The sequence below is a fragment of the Vombatus ursinus genome, unplaced genomic scaffold (assembly GCF_900497805.2).
Source record: "Vombatus ursinus unplaced genomic scaffold, bare-nosed wombat genome assembly UNPS02014779.1, whole genome shotgun sequence".
In the NCBI taxonomy this organism is placed as follows: Eukaryota; Metazoa; Chordata; class Mammalia; order Diprotodontia; family Vombatidae; genus Vombatus; species Vombatus ursinus.
This window is the reverse complement of record NW_020954557.1, coordinates 20,044,546-20,051,618: the sequence shown is the minus strand read 5'-3', so window position 1 is coordinate 20,051,618 and position 7,073 is coordinate 20,044,546. Positions and strand designations below refer to the sequence as shown.

The following is a 7,073-nucleotide window of genomic DNA, read 5'->3' as shown; positions in this document are numbered from 1 at the left end:
TCCTTCCTTCCTTCCTTCCTTCCTTCCTTCCTTCCTTCCTTCCTTCCACCTATTCTTAGTCACCCTTTTACAGCCAAATCCCTCCTACCCCACATAGATTATTTGACAAAAAAGGAAAAATACAACCTTTGTAAAAATATGCATAGTAAAGCAAAATCAATTTCCACATTGATAGTTACTGAGAATTTATGCTTCATTCTGCAACTTGGATCTAACACCTCTGTCAAGCGGTAGGTAACATCTTTCCCTATCGGCATTCTAGAATTATGGTTGATCTTGGGTTTAAAAAAATAATATGAGCTGTCAGAAGTTGGAATGGACTGCATCAGAATACAGTTGATCCATACCAATCAATGTCTTAAGTACAGTTTGAATGACCACTTGTCAGGGATGTTGAAGATGGAATTCCATTTCAAAGTTTTTTGTCTTTAAAATGTTGTTATTATACAAATTAATTTCCTGGTTTGCTCACTTTAATCTCTTTCAGTTCACATGTCTTATCAGATTTCTCTGAAAACACCCATTTTGTCATTTCTTACCATGTAATAACATTTTATTTCATCTGTAGAATATATGTTTAGCCATCTCAATGAATGTGCATCTTCTTTACTTCTAGTTCTTTGCCACTGCAAAATAGCTACTATAAATATTTGTGCATGTGAATGTGTGAATGTGTGTATATGTGTGTGTGCATGTGTGTGTGTATATACACTTTCTTTATTTCTTGGATTTCTTTGGAGCACTAGCCTTGTAATGGCATGACTGAGACAAAGGATATGTGCAAAGATTAATGACTTTTTGTACATTGTTACAAACTACTTTTCAGAATGGTTGTATCAATTTGCAGTTCTACCATCAATGCATTAATGGATTTGTCACTTGACCTTTTTGTCATCAACCCTCTGATGCAGAGCCTGAGAGTTGTTTTAATTTTCATTTTTCTAATAATTAGTGATTTAGGACATTTTTTCCCTTATGTTTGTTGAAAGCTTTGGTTTCTTCCTTCTTTGACCATTTATTTATTGGGTAATGGCTTTTGTACTTATAGAAACCAAATCAGTTTCCTATACATTAAATATGAGACCTTTGCAAGAAAAGCTTTATACAAATACCTTTCTCAGTTAACTGTTTCTCTTCTAATTTTAACTGTAGTGTTTTTGTTTGTCCAGAATCTTTTTTTACTTTTGTGTTTGTTTGCTGGGATTCTCTCTATCCCTTGTTTGTTCATGAACTCTTTCCTTATTCATAGTTGCAAAAAATATTACTTTCCTTGCTCTTTTAAATTGTTTGTGATAAGAGCTTTTATACATGCTACATATCAACTTACAGATTATCTTCATAAGTAGGTCAAGATGTTGGTCTATGCCCAATTTCTGCATGACTACCTTCCAGTTTTCCCCAAAGTTTTTTTTTAATTTAGTAGTAAGTCCTTACCCCAGGAGTTGAGATTTTAAGATTGGATGATCACCATGCTATTATGTTCATTTCCTTCTGTTTGTTGTATACCTAATTTGATTCATAGAGTGAGTGACCTTTATAGAGTTTAACCAGTATTAAACTGTTTTAATGATTACTGCTTTGTCAAATAGTTTGAAATCTAGTATTACCAGACTTCTTTCCTTTCCATTTTTTTTTCATTATTTCCCTTGAGATTCTTGACTTTTTGTTCCTTAAAATGGATTTTATTTTTTCCCTCAGTTCTGTAAGGTAATTCTTTGGTAACTTGATTGGTACAACACTGAATCAATAAAATAATATAGGTTATATTGTTATTTTATTGGCACATTCTACAGTTTGCAATTAAGATTTCTTTAATTATTTAGGTTTGCCTTTTTTCCATAAATCTCTTTCTGGAGATTTTTGGTAATAAACAAAAATGTTGATGCTTTATGTGGATTTATCTTTATATCTTGTAACTGTGTTGAAATTATTTTCAGTTAATTTTTAGTTTTGAGCTCTCTGCATAATATCTAAAAAGTAATACTTCTGTTTCCTCTTTGCCTATACTTAGCCCCTCAGATTATTTTTCTTGTCTTAGTGCTTTGGTTAACTTTGCTAGAACTTTATCAAATTACAGTGGTTATAATGGACATCTTTGCTTTACCTCAATCTTATTGGAAAGGTCTCCAGTCTTTTTTCTGTTCTATGTAATGTTGGCTATTGGTTTTAGATTAGTTACTACTTAACAAATTAAGGAAAAATATTTGTATTCTTATGTTTTCCAGTGATTTTTAACAGAAATGGGTGCTGTATTTTTTACAAAAGCCTTTTCAGTATCTATTGAAAAAATCAAGTTGTTTTTTATTATTTTTGTTATCAATACAGTCTATTCACTATGCTTATAGTTTTCTTTATAGTGAACCCATGCTACTTTCCTAGTATAAATCCAACCTGATGATGATATATAATCTTTTGAATATACTGTTGCAGTCTCTTTGCTAATAATTTAACATTTTTAAAATTGATGTTCATTAAGGATTTTGGTCTATAATTCTCTTTCTCTGCTTTGTATCTTCCTCCTCAGTTATTTTTCATTCTGGCTGCTAGATCTGTGCCTGTCTTTTATTCACCTGACATAGTAACCCGTCCCTTTGTTGGTTTGATTAACAGCAACTGAAACTCTTGTGCACAAGATTTCATATATTTCTTTTGGGTTTTCCCTCTTTTATTTTTTTCTGAAACTTTCCATCCATTTTATCACAATATGATTATTTGTTCCCTTACTCAGCTGTGTTGAATTGCAATAATTATATTTATACCATAGGCCAAATTCAAAAAGAACTCTCTTTCAGATGTTTATAGGATCATACGTAGGAATCTGAATTTGAAACCTGCTTTACTTTTCCTTTTTCTTCTCTGCTGCCACTGCTGACCAGACTATAAAACATGTTCTTATCTTTTTTCTGTCTCATCATTTTTGTTTCTTCACAATCTTTAAAATATTTTTTGCTGTTGACATAAGATCTTTTTAATTTCACAGTGTCTTCAATTAAAAGAAATTATTGTCCTCCCAGAAATCATACAGCAATGGACATTCTCACATTCATTTTTGGTACTCACAATCATGGCTTTTAAAATTTATTTTAAATATAAAATATGGTTACTTTTTAAGGATGAGTTTTCAATTTATAAATTGAGTACATTATAAGTAATGAATCCTAGAAGATGACAGAAATATGTGGGGTAGGAGTTCTTTTTTTTTCAGTGTGACCTTAATTTATTTTTAGTTTTTAACATTCACATCCACAAGATTTTGAGTTCCAAATTTTCTCCCCATGTCACTTCTCCCCCACCCCAAGATGGCATGCATTCTAAATACCCCTTCCTAGTGTAGGAGTTCTTAAAAATAAACACAAAAATCAGTTCTCAAAACTGATTCTGAACTTGCAGTAGTAAAATAATCACGCTTAAAATGTACTCTCACCTCTATGATCCATAGTAATTCATTTCTACAGAGTGAAATGGCTTTCCTTTCTAAGCATTCTAAATTAAAGTTTCTTAGAGCTATATGGGTCTTTCAGAAGAGAGATTTTAGAGCTGGAAGTGAATTTAGAAATAATATAGACCAAACTTTTCATATTATATTTGAAGAAACTGTTTCCCAGAGACGGAAAAGAAACTTCCCATGGTCAAATTTGAGAGCCTTGTTTCAGTGGTGTTCCTTAGATTGATTATATTTAGGTTACTTCCCTGGTTTGGGGTCTCTATATTAAACTACAGCTTGTATGCCAATCTAACCCTGAGATATTCTCTAAAACTTCCTGAACAACCAATGAGTGTATATGTGTGATATTTATTGTACTATAGAAATGTTCATTGTGTCTAACATCCTGACCTTACTGTATTCTGTATTCTGATATCTTGAATGGTCTAAGAAGGGAATTTTATTTTCTTCAAAATAGAAGGTAGTTGATACATAACTGCATTGGGCATTGTGACTCACCTTAAGGTTTTAAAGAGAATATGTTGACTTTTAAGGGATTCAATAATTATTTTAGATGACCAGTGAAGTTGTCAGCACACTAAACAATGTAAAATTTATTTCTTTTCTACTTGCTATCCTCCTAACAATTCTTTCTTATGCTCCTTTGTCTCTATTCTCCCAAGTCTTAATGAAAGTATTTCTCTGTGCCTAGAATTATCTTCTGATACCTTTTCTCAAGTTATGTAATCTATTTTAAAGCATAAATGAGATATGTCTTTTTTTTCCTTCTGTGAAATTTGTCCACAATGGAATAAAAGTCCTTCCTTCTTTCATTTTAATACCTCACACAAACCCTAGTACAACATCAACCCCACACAATTCACATCAACTATACTCTTTCAGTCAAGACTAAAAGGTATTGAAACTGAGGTATCTAGATGGTGCAGAAAATAAAGCACTGTGCCTAGAATTAGGAAGACCTGAATTCAAATTCTGACTCAGACACTCACTAGCTGTGTGACCTTGGCAAGTCACTTAATTTTTGCTTGTCTTAGTTTTCTCAATTGTAAGGTGGGGATAATAATAGCAGCCACCTCCCAAGGTGTTATAAAAATCAAATGAAATAAAATTTGTAAAACATTTAAGATAGTGTCTGGCACATAGTTGATACTATATAAATGCTAGCTATCATTATTATCTCTTGATACATTTATCAGTAAAATGAACATAATCACCTTAGGAGACTAACGTTTATTCCAATCACATTAATTGCTCAGAAATTTTTTAAGTAACTTTTTGAAATAATCTTTGGTGCTCATGACACATTCTGATGATGCTGATCAAAGATCATCTAAATGTCTTCTATACGACAGGTACTATGCTATGCACTGGAATATCTTCAATAGTGGTAACTCAAATTTTGAAGGGTAGATTTTATTTATTTATTTATTTTAGAATGTCAAAAGTTATTTGGATCCAAATATGGTTGATATTCCTTGTTTCTGTAACTGGATGATAATTATATGAATATAAAGCAATAAAACTGATTTCTTTATTGTATTCATATGCTGACTGTAGAGGCAGTTAAAAAACACGTTTCAAAGAAACCATTTTAAGTAAAAGTATCACTGACATAAGTATTTAATTTCTTAAAGAGATTAGTTTAAAGGATATTTCATAAAAAATTCATTTGATTTGTACATTCTCTTATGTTTGTTTTCAAAAATATTTATTATTACATATTCCCACCACATATGTGTGTATGTATATATATGTGTGTGTGTGTGTGTGTGTCTATGTGAGTGTTTGTGAAAGTACTAGATAATTTTAAGGTCCTTTCTAGGTTTAAAACTTATGAACCTATAAATCTAGGCATATTGGTTGACATAAAATGGTCAATGTACAAAAATTTTACACTTAACACTAGTCTGGCATTTTTGCTAATGGCTAACACATCCAGCCAAAACCAAACATTTAATTTTATAAAGTGTACAGTCAGTTGGGTCTTTGTTGGCAATAAATGGCAATTTCAGCATGAGTTTGAGTTTCACAACCGTTATGGAGGGATTTTCCAGGATTATTTTCTCCAAACGATGTCAGGCAAAGATTTCCAATTATCCCAAAGTCAGCATAGACCAAACAGAATGCCAAAAAGGAATACCTGTCTTCCTTTTAAATACAAATAGCATCATCTATTTCAACTCCATCATTTTATAGAGTTGAAGGATATTTGGTAACTGATGTTAAACTCAGGCCAGTGGCACACAATAACTTTGTTTTTTTTTTTCCCTGATGCTATTTGTATTTAAAAGGAAGACAGGTATTTTTGTAGGGGCTGGAAGAATTACAGAGAGCAAGATAGAGGGAAGGAAGGCATCTGTAGCACAACCAGATTAAAATGTAATTGTGACATGTTTAATAAAATAAATGAAAATACAATACAAGATAGATAATATTAATTTTCTAAGTCAATATGAGGCTTGCAGGGATCCCTTTTATTTGAGTTTGATACCACTGCTTTAAACTATATTAGTTCACTGTGACTCATCTTTATGATAAGGCTAGAAATATGGGAACTAGATTGTTGCTCTCATGACATTTAGTCGAATGACTTCAAACACTCTTTTGAATTCTCTCCTTTCTAGTTTGCTGACATCAAAGCAATGGGATTTCAATGGGCAAATTATTCTCATGTCAAGATCATTGAGGTGGTTTCCATACTATCAGCAATCTGACAGAAATAGGAGGATTCACAATTTTCTGACTCTTTGCTCAGGAAAATGCTCAAGGGAACTGAGATGGCCTTAGAACATCAGTGAAACTGAGGTCAAGTTAAGCAAAAGTAACTGAGATGCCTGAGACAAGGGCAAATAGGGAATGGTGTAGTTGATGCAGAGAAATCAACAACTGGGGTGTGGTGGAGGCTGGGGTTTATGATGGCAGAGGTCAAAAAAGTCATCTTTATATTTCCTCCAGATGGGGGGCCTGGGGAGGTTTTGTCAGTGGCTAAATCCTTAGCCCTTGGCAGACACAAGCCTTCTGTGCTCTTTCCTTTATGTTGTGTAGTTGATGATAACTAAAACTTAGTTGAAAAGCTTTCTGTCATTTTGAGAAGCTCTTGCAAGAACCTAGCAGGTGAAGTAAAGGATGGAACATTTAGAGAGTAATGAATAGGTTTCATAAAAGTAAAGTCAAACTTCAGCTGGGTAGCCTGAATTATGATTCACAAAAGTGAACTGCTTTAGCCTCATATATTGTGATTATTTTGTGGTTTAGAACAAACATTATGCACACTGTTAAATAATTTTTACAATGTATATATTTCTCTCTGTGCCCTAGAGAAAGATGATCAAAGCCCACATGTTAAAAGAATCACTAAAAACAACAGTAAAAGCTTTGCTCCTTGGAGCCCAGTCCTTCAGAATAGCTCGAGACCTGAAAGTAGCAAAATGAAACTAAATAAAGTAAAACCCATAAACAACTGTCCCAAACCTCCTTGGAATCAAAGAGGCACTTCGTAAGCACCCAAATACAAAATGACAGAGCCTTTAAGAGTCCAAAAACTAGAAAAAAATTCACACTGGATATTATATACTGTTGTCCCTTCCTTCCTTCCTTCCTTCCTTCCTTCCTTCCTTCCTTCCTTCCT

General features: G+C 32.8%; 1 protein-coding gene across 1 annotated transcript in view; it reads right to left on the bottom strand.

Annotated features, from left to right (window-relative positions):
- The window catches only part of TMEFF2 (transmembrane protein with EGF like and two follistatin like domains 2), a 295,383-nt gene that overhangs the window by 240,701 nt on the left and 47,609 nt on the right, over nt 1-7,073 (bottom strand). The window lies entirely within an intron of this gene.